Consider the following 18218-nt stretch of genomic DNA (forward strand, 5'->3'; position numbering starts at 1 on the left):
GCATACTACTATACTCACCGCTCAGCACCTGCCCAAGTTGGGATTGGATGTGCATGTCTTTGTACCCTTTTCATTTAACCAAATGAACCCCATAGCATTGGGTATATGTCATAACAGGTGAACATTCAGAGACAATAGCTGAACAACGTCTGCCCTCTGAGGGACCCCCAGCCGACTGGGGTGGTTAAAGAGCTATACTGCTCTTTCATCATTACTTCTTTCACCATAATAGTGAATGCTGCATTTATTTAAAAAAAAATATGATTTGAGGTGAACCGGTGCAACGGGGGATCCTATTGCTGCCATTTCTCGTACCCAAATGATATTTACATAATTGGGGCCGCGCAAAATTATGAAGTCTTGGTCAAAGGAGGGGGGAAGGGGGTGGGGGGGGATCTTTTATTTTTACATAAATACATTTTGTACATTCACGCCCCACAGCAACAGAAGCCCCTCTACAGACAGAGGCCCTGCTGCTGAGATAAGCGAAAAACATAAATAAAAGTGGAACTTGGATATATCTTAATTTGGATAAGTTGTATCAAACCAAAGGGGGTGGGTAGGGAGCGGGGGGGGGGGGGGGGGGGATGGGGGGTGTTGTTGCACATAAGCGATGGCACTGAACCCTATATGGTTGCTCAGAGTTCCCCCAGGGCTCTGTTTTCCCCACGAACACTTTGCCCACAATACTAATGCTGGGGTTTATATGATTAAACCGGTTCTCTTCGCATGAATCGAAGGCAACGTTCAAAAATAGCATACAGTAGAATGTTTAAGTTTAGATGTGGGAAGGGAGAGCCAAAGTACAGTATCTTCCCTGGACAGAAATGGGAAGATACAGAAAAACATGCTTTGGTGCTGTTCAGATCAGAGCATTGGCAGCGAGCTGTCATGGAGGACAAACATCAGAGGAGACTTCCTTCTGTCAAAAGCAGCTGTTGTAACATCCTATATATGCACACGCACGCACATTGTCTAATAGATCAGAGAACACCCTGGAGAAGGAGAAAATAAACCCAGTAAATTCAGAGGAAGCTGACACACATGTTGTACCAAACGATTATACACTGTGTGTGCGTCTGCATGGAGTGATATCTCGGTACATAGAAATGTAGTTATTGGATATTCTGACTTTCAATTGTACATACTGTACATGTTGTTTTCATTGTATTGTTCCACTTTTGCTTTGCCAATGTAAACGTATGTTTTATCATGCCAATAAAGCCCTTTGAATGTGTGTGCGCGTGCGTGCGTGCGTGCGTGCGTACGTACGTTTTCAAAATCCTATATATATTAAAATTGGGTTCATTGGGCTCATGTGACTATGACTCAAAATCGAAGAACGACTGACATTTTTAGAATCTGATCTCAGGTCAGAATGGGTTAATCAGACCAGTGTGTGTCCAGTGGAAACCTCGTGTGAATCTGATCTCAGGTCAGAATGGGTTAAAATTGGGTTCATTGGGCTCATGTGACTATGACTCAGCCATGACCATTATATGGACTTCCAAAAAGAGCTACCCCCAAATATGGAGTGTGTTGTCTAAGCTCAGTTTGTCGTCGTGGCATCAGGCGGATGGCGCTAACTCGTAGAGGCTATTTTTGAATAAATAATCAAATAATAATCAAAATTAAATTCTTAACGCATGTTGTGTGCCACAGTTTGACCGTCGCTGCCTTATTTTCTTCCACAAATACCTCTCAGTGCAGTCAGTGGGAAATTACTCTGCCTAAGGTCCTACATCAGCGACGCTGTTACGTACACTGAGGTGTGTAAACAGTGGCCATGCTTTCCAGAGAAAAGCATCCGGATATAGCAAATAAGTTTGCGTTTGAATATTTGCTACTACACTGGACACACTGGACAGATGAAGACTGGTGCACCCCCTGTTGTCGCTTCTGAGCGTCCGGCCCGGCCAAGTGCAAACAGATTCTCAGAATTGAAGAGGAGCTTCATGGAGACGAGGCTCGTTTAGAAAAGTTTCAGTATGGAGCAGTGCAAAAATATTAAAACAAAACCGGTCACGAGAAAATGAGAACCGGGAATTGGGACATTATTTTACATTATGACTTTGAACGTGCATAAACTTTAGCAGAAATGCGCTTAACCCATTCTGACCAGGCACCCATTTTGGTGTCAGCATCATGTTATGCTTTATCTATTGAAAAATAGCAGATCTACAAGCTCGTATCGCGCCACCGAGTGGCGCGATACGAGCTTGTAGGTCTGCTAATTTTTTGAAAAATCGAAGAACGACTGACATTTTTAGAATCTGATCTCAGGTCGGAATGGGTTCGTCAGACCAGTGTGTGTCCAGTGGAAACCTCGTATGAATCTGATCTCAGGTCAGAATGGGTTAATCTTAGTCACGCGACCGCGTAGCCGTGTGACAAAAGAGGGACATCAACCGAGCCAGTGAGAGCAGTGTGCGGAAAGGACCGTGCACCATTTGGAGAACCCTGATGAAAAATTAACCCATTCTGACCTGAGATCAGATTCATACGAGTTTTCCACTGGACACACACTGGTCTGATTAACCCATTCTGACCTGAGATCAGATTCTAAAAATGTCAGTCGTTCTTCGATTTTTCAAAAAACAGCAGACCTACAAGCTCGTATCGCGCCACTCGGTGGCGCGATACGAGCTTGTAGATCTGCTATTTTTAAATAGCTAAAGCATAACATGATGCTGACACCAAAATGGGTGCCCGGTCAGAATGAGTTAATTTAATTGAAATGACTTCCCCAGACAATGTAATTGCTCAAACACACGTGACTGTATATTTAGCAGCACACGGGCCCAGATAGGGACAGAGAAATTGCCCAAAAGTCATTGACGGAATTAGGAGAAAGAAAGAAAATGTGCCAGTGACCAATCATATTGTGGGGCCTATCTGGGTCAGAATGATTATTCTTCAAACATTACGTATATCTGTGGGGCAGGAAATTAATTGTTCTGGCAATAATGGAACCTGCTATTCATCTCTCTATTTATAATCTACTTTCATCTACTTGAAACCCCTGACAGAAACCTTTCTTACGATGTTTTTTTTGCGTGGGGTTCTTTGCATTGATGACTCAATGTTTTGGAATGGGCTGTAGTAATAACCCCTGAAACGGGTTTTGACTTCAATTAGCCTTAACTGAGATCTTGCTTCTGTGAGTCCCTGGAACAAATCATTTCTGGGGTCCTTGACGTGACAACGTCTGAGCACCACTGATATACAGTATACTAATACGTTTATCAGAAAACCTTTATTTGTAGTTGTTACATCAAAGAGATCTAGGTGTTATTTTACACCTGGACCCAGGGCTGGACTGGCCACAGGACATACCAGGCATATATATATATATATATATATATATATATATATATATATATATATATATATATATATATATATATTTTAGGGCTGTCAAAGTTAACGCACTATTAACTAGTTAACTCATTTAATGGCACTAATTTTTTTAATGCGCGATTAACGCACTGTGAAGTTTGACAGAATGGTTGAGAGACGCATGGCAATTTTACACTGAAGAGTTGAATAATTGTTAAACAGCTGAATTACTTAAGTTAATTTAAGTCTACACAATTAGAAAACCTATAAAACATGTTATTTTGATCAACATGGCCTGTTATCTCTCGTAATGGTACCATTGGCCAACATCAATACAGTTCTTTAGTTTGGGTCTGGAAGGCTAAATGTCATCAAATGGTGGTCCGTGGCTCAAATGCAGAATAAATAATGGGCCTTGATATGAAAAATCTTGAAAACCACTGATTTAAGGTATATTTAGAACGGATACAAAATATGCGATTAATTTGCGATTAATCACAGTTAACTATGGACAATCATGCGATTAATCGAGTTAAATATTTTAATCGATTGACAGCCCTAATATATTTATATGTATTTATTTATTTTGGACAGGCAGGCAGGCCACCAGGAAAGGTCCGGTCGTGCTGCCATTCTGCCATGTCACTGTACCTGTATCAGTGAGTGACAAGGCCAACATGCATGTAACAAACATTTATTTGAGCCCAGAGGCCAAGGACTCTCATTCCCACTCCGTAATGGAAAAGAAAATTGACCAGCTAGACCAGTTCAGATGTGCTTCTGGGTGCTCTGGGCTAAGAATAACCAGTCTATTCAAGCACTCACGGGTGCCATTCTAAACGGCAACTCTTTGCTCTCTGTGGACGTGTGCATGTACGTTGAATATATCTTGTTTACGGTTTATAAATAACTTTATAATAATAATAATAAAGAAAAGATAAAGAAAATCAACTTTCTTTATCTAACTTACTGGTATTCCGTGTGTTTCAGAGAGAAGTCTAAAGTGCAAATACCGGAGGAGTTAAAGGTACTGTACGTGATGTGTTTTGTTAAAATAAGTCTTAAATAGCTCTATGTATGTATGTATGTATGTTCCCGTAGTAATCACTGCTAGTGTTTGCTCAGTAACAGCTCTCTCGGTCTCCCAGTATCTCCAGCTCATCAGTCCACAGAAAATACGTTTTCAGGCTGGGATACCAATTTCGCTGAATCGGGAGAAATATCTCACACAGGATAAACACGTGAAATTGGAAGTGACGAAACAAATAAATGAATGAGCAGACACACCATTGTAATTGGAACGCTATGAAATTGAAGTTGATAAATGGGTACTATACTCTCTACTGATTGGGATGAAATTGGTGACCCAAACCTGAAAATATATATTCTGTTGATTAACACCCTGAGTGGCAAGGACGGAGTTCTCAATCAATTAGTAATGCCCAGTGCTCAGGATTGGAGATTGATAAAAAAGGACATGAATAAGTCTTGAATAAAATCATTCCATCCAATTCTAAGCAAAGATTCTGTGTTAAAACGGCCCTTCACTCACAGCCCCGTCAACTAGTCACGTTAGCATGAATCACACCTCCCGTTCTCGTCGTTTGCCTTGGAAGTGTTTTGGCTACATCAGCACTCTGAGATTCCTTGTGAATGAAAAGTGCAATATAAATAAAATTCATTATTATTATTATTATTATTATTACATCAAGCTACTTCAACCACATCCAGGATAGCATCCGGTCCGTCGCTAAATGTGTCCCCCGCTGCTATAAATCGCTAGGCGCTCTGATTTCAAACCCCGGGCGTTGGGGGGGGTGTTAAAGATAAAAAAAAGATTTAACAAACAAATATCACACCACCTTTAAATAATGAATGCCATGTAAGACATTCCAACGACGATGACAACAAAAAGTGTGTGTGTGTGCGTGTGCGTGTGCGTGTGCGTGTGCGTGTGTGTGTGTGCGTGTGCGCGTGCGCGTGTGCGTGTGCGTGTGCGTGTGCGTGTGCGTGTGCGTGTGCGTGTGCGCGTGTGCGTGTGCGTGTGTGCGTGTGCGTGTGCGTGTGCGTGTGTGTGTGTGTGTGTGCGTGCGCGTGCGCATGTGCCTGTGCCAGAACAACCCACACATCCACTAGTCTCCTCTCTCAGATGCATTACGGGGCCCTGCTGGGCGGCTCTCCCCTGCAGACAGTGATGGATCTGATTCATTTTAATGGTGGCCTCCAGTGCTGGCTCCTGGCGGAGGCGCTGTGACAGTGGTAAACTGGTGCTGGCTTTCCAACGCTGTGTGCCTGGGCCAGCGGGAGAGCGGGAGTGGGATGGGGTGGTTGGCGAGGGCCGACATTTAAGTTGGCTTTATTTCTTCAACGTTGGTGCTGGTTTTTAATTCCCTGTTCAACACCCGCTATACATCTCTCTCTCTCTCTTGTCTCTTTGACCCCCTCTTCTCTCTCTTGACACTAATAATACTGGGTTAAAATATATTTTCAACTGTTTTCCCCATATCATATTTTTTGCTCTATGTGTGTGTACAGAATTCAAACCGTAAGATTGGTTATTGTCACGGACATAAGTCATTCTTTCCCTTTGCATATACTGCACCAGAGCGCACTCGCCTGTTAGTTTGCATTGGATTCAGAACGTGCCCTTAATTAAGAACCTAACTGCAGTTGTGTGTGGCTCTCAGCGGTGTCCCACTATGTACTGGCTGAAGTTGAACTGCACTGTGTCAGAGAGGTAACAGATAGAAGCGTGCAAACTTTATCCCCGGGCCAAACTATATACTGTACCAAACTATATACTGTACCCCCCACCTCCGTGCTGATGCAATGACTGTCCTGTTTCTGGTTTAGCTTTACGCGCAGGACGCATGGAACCTATCTGTCTCCGCTCAGTGGTCAGGACGCATGGAACCTATCTGTCTCCGGTCAGTGACACAGGACGCATGGAACCTATCTGTCTCCGCTCAGTGGTCAGGACGCATGGAACCTATCTGTCTCCGCTCAGTGGTCAGGACGCATGGAACCTATCTGTCTCCGCTCAGTGGTCAGGACGCATGGAACCTATCTGTCTCCGGTCAGTGGTCAGGACGCATGGAACCTATCTAGGTCAGGATTGACTTTAAAATTCTGTTACTTGTCTATAAAGCTCTCAATGGTCTCGCACCTCCGTACCTCCGTGACTGCCTACCTAGATATGTCCCTAGCCGCCCCCTCAGGTCCTCCAACGCTGGCCTACTTGAAGTGCCTAAAAGAATGTGCACAAAAAAGTACGGTGAGGCAGCTTTTTGCTTCTATGGCCCAACAGCCTGGAATAAACTTCCATTCGAGCTCAGACACGCACCCTCTGTAGACATTTTTAAATCTCAACTCAAGACTCACCTCTTCACCCTTGCTTTTAGTTGAGTTTTATTTATTTTTTTATTTTATTTTTTTATGTGTTTTTATTTATTTTATGTTCTTTATTCGGTTTTGTTCTCTGCTATTGTTCTATCATTTTAACTACTTGTGTTTTATTGTATTTTATTTTTGTGTCCTGCCCTGTGAAGCACTTTGAGCTGCATTCTATGTATGAAAAGTGCTATACAAATAAAGTTTATTATTATTATTATCTGTCTCCGGTCAGTGGTCAGGACGCATGGAACCTATCTGTCTCCGCTCAGTGGTCAGGACGCATGGAACCTATCTGTCTCCGGTCAGTGGTCAGGACGCATGGAACCTATCTGTCTCCGGTCAGTGGTCAGGACGCATGGAACCTATCTGTCTCCGGTCAGTGGTCAGGACGCATGGAACCTATCTGTCTCCGGTCAGTGGTCAGGACGCATGGAACCTATCTGTCTCCGCTCAGTGGTCAGGACGCATGGAACCTATCTGTCTCCGGTCAGTGACACAGGACGCATGGAACCTATCTGTCTCCGGTCAGTGACACAGGACGCATGGAACCTATCTGTCTCCGCTCAGTGGTCAGGACGCATGGAACCTATCTGTCTCCGGTCAGTGGTCAGGACGCATGGAACCTATCTGTCTCCGGTCAGTGACACAGGACGCATGGAACCTATCTGTCTCCGCTCAGTGGTCAGGACGCATGGAACCTATCTGTCTCCGCTCAGTGGTCAGGACGCATGGAACCTATCTGTCTCCGCTCAGTGACACAGGACGCATGGAACCTATCTGTCTCCGGTCAGTGAAACAGGACGCATGGAACCTATCTGTCTCCGGTCAGTGGTCAGGACGCATGGAACCTATCTGTCTCCGGTCAGTGGTCAGGACGCATGGAACCTATCTGTCTCCGGTCAGTGGTCAGGACGCATGGAACCTATCTGTCTCCGCTCAGTGACACAGGACGCATGGAACCTATCTGTCTCCAGTCAGTGGTCAGGACGCATGGAACCTATCTGTCTCCGGTCAGTGACACAGGACGCATGGAACCTATCTGTCTCCGCTCAGTGGTCAGGACGCATGGAACCTATCTGTCTCCGGTCAGTGACACAGGACGCATGGAACCTATCTGTCTCCGGTCAGTGGTCAGGACGCATGGAACCTATCTGTCTCCGGTCAGTGACACAGGACGCATGGAACCTATCTGTCTCCGGTCAGTGGTCAGGACGCATGGAACCTATCTGTCTCCGGTCAGTGGTCAGGACGCATGGAACCTATCTGTCTCCGGTCAGTGGTCAGGACGCATGGAACCTATCTGTCTCCGGTCAGTGGTCAGGACGCATGGAACCTATCTGTCTCCGCTCAGTGGTCAGGACGCATGGAACCTATCTGTCTCCGGTCAGTGGTCAGGACGCATGGAACCTATCTGTCTCCGCTCAGTGACACAGGACGCATGGAACCTATCTGTCTGCGGTCAGTGGTCAGGACGCATGGAACCTATCTGTCTCCGGTCAGTGGTCAGGACGCATGGAACCTATCTGTCTCCGCTCAGTGGTCAGGACGCATGGAACCTATCTGTCTCCGGTCAGTGGTCAGGACGCATGGAACCTATCTGTCTCCGGTCAGTGGTCAGGACGCATGGAACCTATCTGTCTCCGCTCAGTGGTCAGGACGCATGGAACCTATCTGTCTCCGGTCAGTGGTCAGGACGCATGGAACCTATCTGTCTCCGCTCAGTGACACAGGACGCATGGAACCTATCTGTCTGCGGTCAGTGGTCAGGACGCATGGAACCTATCTGTCTCTGGTCAGTGGTCAGGACGCATGGAACCTATCTGTCTCTGGTCAGTGGTCAGGACGCATGGAACCTATCTGTCTCTGGTCAGTGGTCAGGACGCATGGAACCTATCTGTCTCTGGTCAGTGGTCAGGACGCATGGAACCTATCTGTCTCCGGTCAGTGGTCAGGACGCATGGAACCTATCTGTCTCCGGTCAGTGGTCAGGACGCATGGAACCTATCTGTCTCCGGTCAGTGGTCAGGACGCATGGAACCTATCTGTCTCCGGTCAGTGACACAGGACGCATGGAACCTATCTGTCTCCGCTCAGTGACACAGGACGCATGGAACCTATCTGTCTTCGGTCAGTGGTCAGGACGCATGGAACCTATCTGTCTCTGGTCAGTGGTCAGGACGCATGGAACCTATCTGTCTCCGGTCAGTGACACAGGACGCATGGAACCTATCTGTCTCCGGTCAGTGGTCAGGACGCATGGAACCTATCTGTCTCCGGTCAGTGGTCAGGACGCATGGAACCTATCTGTCTCCGGTCAGTGGTCAGGACGCATGGAACCTATCTGTCTCCGGTCAGTGGTCAGGACGCATGGAACCTATCTGTCTCCGGTCAGTGGTCAGGACGCATGGAACCTATCTGTCTCCGGTCAGTGGTCAGGACGCATGGAACCTATCTGTCTCCGGTCAGTGACACAGGACGCATGGAACCTATCTGTCTCCGGTCAGTGGTCAGGACGCATGGAACCTATCTGTCTCCAGTCAGTGACACAGGACGCATGGAACCTATCTGTCTCCGGTCAGTGGTCAGGACGCATGGAACCTATCTGTCTCCGGTCAGTGGTCAGGACGCATGGAACCTATCTGTCTCCGGTCAGTGGTCAGGACGCATGGAACCTATCTGTCTCCGGTCAGTGGTCAGGACGCATGGAACCTATCTGTCTCCGGTCAGTGGTCAGGACGCATGGAACCTATCTGTCTCCGGTCAGTGACACAGGACGCATGGAACCTATCTGTCTCCGGTCAGTGGTCAGGACGCATGGAACCTATCTGTCTCCGGTCAGTGGTCAGAACGCATGGAACCTATCTGTCTCCGGTCAGTGAAACAGGACGCATGGAACCTATCTGTCTCCGGTCAGTGACACAGGACGCATGGAACCTATCTGTCTCCGGTCAGTGGTCAGAACGCATGGAACCTATCTGTCTCCGGTCAGTGGTCAGGACGCATGGAACCTATATGTCTCCGGTCAGTGGTCAGGACGCATGGAACCTATCTGTCTCCGGTCAGTGGTCAGGACGCATGGAACCTATCTGTCTCCGGTCAGTGGTCAGGACGCATGGAACCTATCTGTCTCCGCTCAGTGACACAGGACGCATGGAACCTATCTGTCTCCGGTCAGTGACACAGGACGCATGGAACCTATCTGTCTCCGGTCAGTGGTCAGGACGCATGGAACCTATCTGTCTCCGCTCAGTGACACAGGACGCATGGAACCTATCTGTCTCCGGTCAGTGGTCAGGACGCATGGAACCTATCTGTCTCCGGTCAGTGGTCAGGACGCATGGAACCTATCTGTCTTCGGTCAGTGGTCAGGACGCATGGAACCTATCTGTCTCCGGTCAGTGACACAGGACGCATGGAACCTATCTGTCTCCGGTCAGTGGTCAGGACGCATGGAACCTATCTGTCTCCGGTCAGTGGTCAGGACGCATGGAACCTATCTGTCTCCGGTCAGTGACACAGGACGCATGGAACCTATCTGTCTCCGGTCAGTGGTCAGGACGCATGGAACCTATCTGTCTCCGGTCAGTGGTCAGGACGCATGGAACCTATCTGTCTCCGGTCAGTGGTCAGGACGCATGGAACCTATCTGTCTCCGGTCAGTGGTCAGGACGCATGGAACCTATCTGTCTCCGGTCAGTGGTCAGGACGCATGGAACCTATCTGTCTCCGGTCAGTGGTCAGGACGCATGGAACCTATCTGTCTCCGGTCAGTGGTCAGGACGCATGGAACCTATCTGTCTCCGGTTAGTGGTCAGGACGCATGGAACCTATCTGTCTCCGGTCAGTGGTCAGGACGCATGGAACCTATCTGTCTCCGGTCAGTGACACAGGACGCATGGAACCTATCTGTCTCCGGTCAGTGGTCAGGACGCATGGAACCTATCTGTCTCCGGTCAGTGACACAGGACGCATGGAACCTATCTGTCTCCGCTCAGTGACACAGGACGCATGGAACCTATCTGTCTCCGGTCAGTGACACAGGACGCATGGAACCTATCTGTCTCCGGTCAGTGACACAGGACGCATGGAACCTATCTGTCTCCGGTCAGTGACACAGGACGCATGGAACCTATCTGTCTCCGGTCAGTGGTCAGGACGCATGGAACCTATCTGTCTCCGGTCAGTGGTCAGGACGCATGGAACCTATCTGTCTCCGGTCAGTGACACAGGACGCATGGAACCTATCTGTCTCCGCTCAGTGGTCAGGACGCATGGAACCTATCTGTCTCTGGTCAGTGGTCAGGACGCATGGAACCTATCTGTCTCTGGTCAGTGGTCAGGACGCATGGAACCTATCTGTCTCTGGTCAGTGGTCAGGACGCATGGAACCTATCTGTCTCTGGTCAGTGGTCAGGACGCATGGAACCTATCTGTCTCTGGTCAGTGGTCAGGACGCATGGAACCTATCTGTCTCTGGTCAGTGGTCAGGACGCATGGAACCTATCTGTCTCTGGTCAGTGGTCAGGACGCATGGAACCTATCTGTCTCTGGTCAGTGGTCAGGACGCATGGAACCTATCTGTCTCTGGTCAGTGGTCAGGACGCATGGAACCTATCTGTCTCTGGTCAGTGGTCAGGACGCATGGAACCTATCTGTCTCTGGTCAGTGGTCAGGACGCATGGAACCTATCTGTCTCCGGTCAGTGGTCAGGACCCATGGAACCTATCTGTCTCCGGTCAGTGGTCAGGACGCATGGAACCTATCTGTCTCTGGTCAGTGGTCAGGACGCATGGAACCTATCTGTCTCTGGTCAGTGGTCAGGACGCATGGAACCTATCTGTCTCTGGTCAGTGGTCAGGACGCATGGAACCTATCTGTCTCCGGTCAGTGGTCAGGACGCATGGAACCTATCTGTCTCCGGTCAGTGGTCAGGACGCATGGAACCTATCTGTTTCTGGTCAGTGGTCAGGACGCATGGAACCTATCTGTCTCTGGTCAGTGGTCAGGACGCATGGAACCTATCTGTCTCTGGTCAGTGGTCAGGACGCATGGAACCTATCTGTCTCCGCTCAGTGACACAGGACGCATGGAACCTATCTGTCTCCGGTCAGTGGTCAGGACGCATGGAACCTATCTGTCTCTGGTCAGTGGTCAGGACGCATGGAACCTATCTGTCTCTGGTCAGTGGTCAGGACGCATGGAACCTATCTGTCTCTGGTCAGTGGTCAGGACGCATGGAACCTATCTGTCTCTGGTCAGTGGTCAGGACGCATGGAACCTATCTGTCTCTGGTCAGTGGTCAGGACGCATGGAACCTATCTGTCTCTGGTCAGTGGTCAGGACGCATGGAACCTATCTGTCTCTGGTCAGTGGTCAGGACGCATGGAACCTATCTGTCTCTGGTCAGTGGTCAGGACGCATGGAACCTATCTGTCTCTGGTCAGTGGTCAGGACGCATGGAACCTATCTGTCTCCGGTCAGTGGTCAGGACGCATGGAACCTATCTGTCTCTGGTCAGTGGTCAGGACGCATGGAACCTATCTGTTTCTGGTCAGTGGTCAGGACGCATGGAACCTATCTGTCTCTGGTCAGTGGTCAGGACGCATGGAACCTATCTGTCTCTGGTCAGTGGTCAGGACGCATGGAACCTATCTGTCTCCGGTCAGTGGTCAGGACGCATGGAACCTATCTGTCTCCGCTCAGTGACACAGGACGCATGGAACCTATCTGTCTCCGGTCAGTGGTCAGGACGCATGGAACCTATCTGTCTCTGGTCAGTGGTCAGGACGCATGGAACCTATCTGTCTCCGCTCAGTGACACAGGACGCATGGAACCTATCTGTCTCCGGTCAGTGGTCAGGACGCATGGAACCTATCTGTCTCCGGTCAGTGGTCAGGACGCATGGAACCTATCTGTCTCCGCTCAGTGACACAGGACGCATGGAACCTATCTGTCTCCGGTCAGTGACACAGGACGCATGGAACCTATCTGTCTCCGGTCAGTGGTCAGGACGCATGGAACCTATCTGTCTCCGGTCAGTGGTCAGGACGCATGGAACCTATCTGTCTCTGGTCAGTGGTCAGGACGCATGGAACCTATCTGTCTCCGGTCAGTGGTCAGGACGCATGGAACCTATCTGTCTCCGGTCAGTGACACAGGACGCATGGAACCTATCTGTCTCCGGTCAGTGGTCAGGACGCATGGAACCTATCTGTCTCCGGTCAGTGGTCAGGACGCATGGAACCTATCTGTCTCTGGTCAGTGACACAGGACGCATGGAACCTATCTGTCTCCGGTCAGTGACACAGGACGCATGGAACCTATCTGTCTCCGGTCAGTGACACAGGACGCATGGAACCTATCTGTCTCCGGTCAGTGACACAGGACGCATGGAACCTATCTGTCTTCGGTCAGTGCGGGTTGTTGTTTATTTGCATGGCTCAGAAAATAAGTAACAAACTAACATGAAAACATTATCGAGTTGTTGAGGAGGAGGAGGAGGAGGAGGAGGAGGTTCATGTCGTGAATGTGGAAGGTAATAGCAGATTGTATTCTGATGATGTGCTAACTGCTGCTGTCTGCTATAAATCTTAACCCATTCTGACCGGGCACCAATTTTGGTGTCGGCATCATGTTATGCTTTAGCTATTGAAAAATAGCAGATCTACAAGCTCATATCGCGCCACCGAGTGGCGCGATACGAGCTTGTAGGTCTGCTATTTTAGAAAAATCGAAGAGCGACTGCCTGCGTCGTGCCTGCACTGTTTAGTATTACATGTTGTTGTTTATTTGCATGGCTCAGAAAATAAGTAACAAACTAACATGAAAACATTATCGAGTTGTTGAGGAGGAGGAGGAGGAGGAGGAGGAGGAGGTTCATGTCGTGAATGTGGAAGGTAATAGCAGATTGTATTCTGATGATGTGCTAACTGCTGCTGTCTGCTATAAATCTTAACCCATTCTGACCGGGCACCAATTTTGGTGTCGGCATCATGTTATGCTTTAGCTATTGAAAAATAGCAGATCTACAAGCTCATATCGCGCCACCGAGTGGCGCGATACGAGCTTGTAGGTCTGCTATTTTAGAAAAATCGAAGAGCGACTGACATTTTTAGAATCTGACCTCAGGTCAGAATGGGTTCATCAGACCAGTGTGTGTCCGGCGGAAACCTCGTATGAATCTGATCTCAGGTCAGAATGGGTTAATATAGACCTACAGTATGTCTTCTATTGTGTTCTGAAGGTCGGGCTGCTGTAGGCCTACTGCCACTAGTGTTAATGTTATATTTTGTGTGGTGTTCTCGTTCCACTGCGCTGCGTCGTGCCTGCACTGTTTAGTATTACATTTTTGGGCAGAGCATGCAGGGGGACATGGGGCTCCGCTCGCTCAGGCCCGGTCCTCCTCCCTGCTCTAGCCACAGGACACACGCTCCAATTAGAGCCACTGCAACACTAATCAAACCTGATCCACAAGCCCTCGCTGCAGGGGAGAGGGTGTGTGTGTGTGTGTGTGTGTGTGTGTGTGTGTGTGTGTGTGTGTGTCTGTGCGTGCGCGCGTACGTGCGCGCGTACGTGAAAAGTAACAGTTTTGGACGTATGATGTTTCCACCTGACAGAGACGATACATTACACACATTCCCACATGTAGCTCAACCATTGTATTCATCTATTAACCCATTCTGTCCTGAGATCAGATTCATACGAGTTTTCCACTGGACACACACTGTTCTGATGAACCCATTCTGACCTGAGATCAGATTCTAAAAAAATGTCAGTCATTCTTCGATTTTTCAAAAAATAGCAGACCTACAAGCTCGTATCGCGCCACTCGGTGGCGCAATATGAGCTTGTAGATCTGCTATTTTAAAAAAGCTATAGCATAACATGATGCCGACACCAAAATGGGTGCCCGTTCAGAATGGGTTAAAAAATATCACCATATCTCTGCAGTGCTTATTTCTGTGCCAGATCAACTTCAAATAACCATACTGATACATAGATGGGTATCGATAGTAGGACAATTCAGGATGAGGATTGGAGATCACATTTTCATATTTCATAAGTCAGATCCTCTGGCGTTGCAGCATTCCAGGGGTTCCATATTGCTTTGGATATTCTCAGGCTATTGCTAGATTAGGAAACGCCATGTCCATTATCAGTCTACTGTATCTGCTCATACCGTGCTATTTGCCAAGGCTGTCAATCATAAATCAATGAGGCACCTCTTAGATATGGTATCACGCCAAGGTATAAAAAACATATGCCGTTGCTGTCGGAAGAGAAACCTCCTATCTCCATATATTACCTTTTGTGTGGTTTTCCGTAAATTAACACTCTACTTAATCACACTACAGCATCACACAAAAGCATCAGATGTACCATCAAATATAGCAGATGTGCAAAGCTTCGAGCTTGCACATCTGCTACTATTGATGCTTTTTTTTTACCTGAATGTTAACAGTTATGGACATATCAGGTTTCCAGCCGGCAGAGATGATATATCATATTTTATGTGGATCAAACATCACCCACAGCCACGGGATGTAGGCCTGGAAATGTGAGACGTATCACAAATCTCGCACAGGTAATTGGACTGTTTGAAGATTTTCGCGCGGCAGCTAGTCGCCATCCTAAAAGTCTCCCTCTAGCTATCTCAAAGCTCCCCTGACCAATGGAGGACAGATTAAAGCCCGATGGCGAGCTAAAGGAAGAGGCACGGCAGTTTATCATTCAAAAGAACGGGAAGGAATGTATTTATACCCCCTCTCCTATTCCCTCTCAATATCCACCACTTGTTCACACATCCCCTGGTTTGAGTCAATGTGCTACAGTATGTTATGCGCAATACTACTACTATTCTCCCCAGATTCCCTGAAAGTGATTCACACTTAAGGTGCGTGACCGCTGCCACACGCTGAAAAACAAAGCTCACAATGTGACGGCGGCGTGACACATTGGCGTGCGGCGTGCAGTGCCAATGAAAGGTTAGCCGCTAGCTGTTAGCTACCTGGTTGCCGGTGGCGAACCGCCGTGCCACTATGAGCTGGATCATGCCTCTCTTGTTGCCCTCCACGGACATGGACAGCCGCAGCGTTTCCATGGCTTCCTGGTTGGTGTTTCCCAGCAACGACTCCCCGTTGACGGCGACAAGTTGGTCGTTGACACGAAGGCGTCCGTCCTGTAAAAAACAGAGGGATCGGGACACTTTCTTAAACACAGGAGCGCACAGGACGAAGTTCGCCGAACTTTTAATTTAAGTTAACGCCCCAGCGCTCAAGACGGAGATTGATCAAAAAGACGGAGATTATTGATATCAAAACCGATCGCATCGCTCCACAGGCTGGGAGCGTCTGTTGCTCCACAGGCTGGGAGCGTCTGTTGCTCCACAGGCTGAGAGCGTCTGTTGCTCCACAGGCTGAGAGCGTCTGTTGCTCCACAGGCTGGGAGCGTCTGTCGCTCCACAGGCTGGGAGCGTCTGTTGCTCCACAGGCCGGGAGCGTCTGTTGCGCAACACTCAATGTTGTTTTCTGGTGGGACGTCATCGAAAATGTCCCCCCCCCCCATTTTAGCCGACGAAATGGAAAATCTTAAAAACGTGAATAACTCTTGATCTAAATCATTCCAATTCTAAGAAAATGTGTCATACCTCCCGTCGATCACCTTAAGAGTTTTTATCTATCTATAGCTACTGATTTAATGGATTAAATATTAATGGTTAATGGTTAACCACTGTTTTAGCCCTAGACTTCGTCGCGAGACAAATAGCAAATTAGGCTATTAGGCTTATATTCTATCAATTACACAGCCCATGAAGCCTTGAATTCATGGAGGTTTTTCAATAGCTAAAGCACGACATGATGCTGACACCAAAATGGGTGCCCGGTCAGAATGGGTTAAAGGTCCCATTTGTTGTGTATTTTTGGACTCCCTATACGTGTCTTCTATCCCCACAAAAAAACACATTTTGAACAATCAGGCTAGCCTGACCTAAGCAGAGACATTTCTGGCCTAGATGGGAGGGTCGCGCCTCAGAAAAACGCGCACCCTGATTGGATCTCATCGATCTGTCCGTCACCCCCGGCCCCTCCTCTCCCCCCTAGTGCAGCGCTACGTCACATCATTTAGAGCGACGCCCACCCGGAAGGGTTGACCACTTTTAGACTGGTTCAGCCCACGGCTTTTTTTCATCTTTCGCGCAGACGAAATGAAAGCCTGGGTATCGAGGCTACAATCAGGCTTCCTCATCATATTTGGATTGTTATGTATAGAGGGTATGCGCATGCATAAAGTGAATGGCAAATCGAGTGGCAAATTGAGTGGCAAAGTGAGCGGAAAAGTGATTTTAACATTGTTTAACTCATTCTGAACGGGAACCCATTTTGGTATTAGCATCATGTTATGCTTTAGCTATTGAAAAATAGCAGATCTACAAGCTCATATCGCGCCACCGAGTGGCGTGATACGAGCTTGTAGGTCTGCTATTTTTTGAAAAATCGAAGAACGACTGACATTTTTAGAATCTGATCTCAGGTCAGAATGGGTTCATCAGACCAGTGTGTGTCCAGTGGAAACCTCGTATGAATCTGATCTCAGGTCAGAATGGGTTAACGTTGTTTAATGCAATCAAATAGGACTTTTCTGTCTGTCAAGGCCAGAAAGTATTTTTTTTGTGAGTTGCTGTGATAGGAGAAGGATATCAAATGGAACACAACCACCCTAAAGACTAACCATTGTGTATATTCCTGCACTATACCTGCATCGAGTGACCTGGGTACATAGAATTTGATCTATTGAAGATTCTGACCTTCAAATGTACATAATTTTTGTTTTGATTGTATTGCTGTATTGTTGTATTGTTCTTTCTGCTTTGGCAATGTAAACGTATGTTTTCTCATGCCAATAAAGCCCTTTGAATTGAATTGAATTGGGTGGGCCATATTATAATATATATATATTATGTGGAGGGTGGGTGGGCCATATTATAATATATATATATATATATATTATGTGGAGGGTGGGTGGGCCATATTATAATTTGTCAAAGATGTGGGAGGGGAGTAGCTGGGATGAGGATGTGGCAGAGGAAATAATTTGCATACACAGCACATCAGGACATTAGTGGTACTGCAGCTAAAACTGCTTTAGAAGCCAGACAGAAATGCCATGGACTGGTTATGTGAGAGTGGTGATTTGGGTTCAAACCCTTACAAATAAGTTTGAGGGACATAAACAATATATTCAATGTTAAAAACTGTTTTAAAATGCATGTTGTAGTTCCTTAAAATAAAAAAATATATGAAAAACTAGAAAAAGTGCCCTTCTGGGCACAGGTCTCCACCAGGTTATCCACAGATCCGTGCAGTTAGAGGTAAAAACACTTTTCGGCCAGTTATAGCGCCACCTTGAGGCTGAGTTGAAATTGTTCATGTGGCATTTCGTCCTCGGCCTAGTGGGAATGTGCGTGCACAATTTCACGGAAATCACG

At 47.6% G+C, this 18218-nt stretch overlaps 1 pseudogene across 1 annotated transcript in view; it reads right to left on the bottom strand.

The window, feature by feature from the left end:
- LOC310867706 (partitioning defective 3 homolog) overlaps window positions 1–18218 on the bottom strand; it is a 656686-nt pseudogene that overhangs the window by 141462 nt on the left and 497006 nt on the right. The window contains exon 15 of the transcript XR_014571073.1: window positions 15741–15911. The product of XR_014571073.1 is annotated as a partitioning defective 3 homolog (transcript). The remainder of the gene's footprint in view (window positions 1–15740; window positions 15912–18218) is intronic.

The sequence above is a fragment of the Protomyctophum parallelum genome (assembly GCF_964188405.1).
Source record: "Protomyctophum parallelum genome assembly, chromosome: 12".
NCBI classification, from domain to species: Eukaryota; Metazoa; Chordata; class Actinopteri; order Myctophiformes; family Myctophidae; genus Protomyctophum; species Protomyctophum parallelum.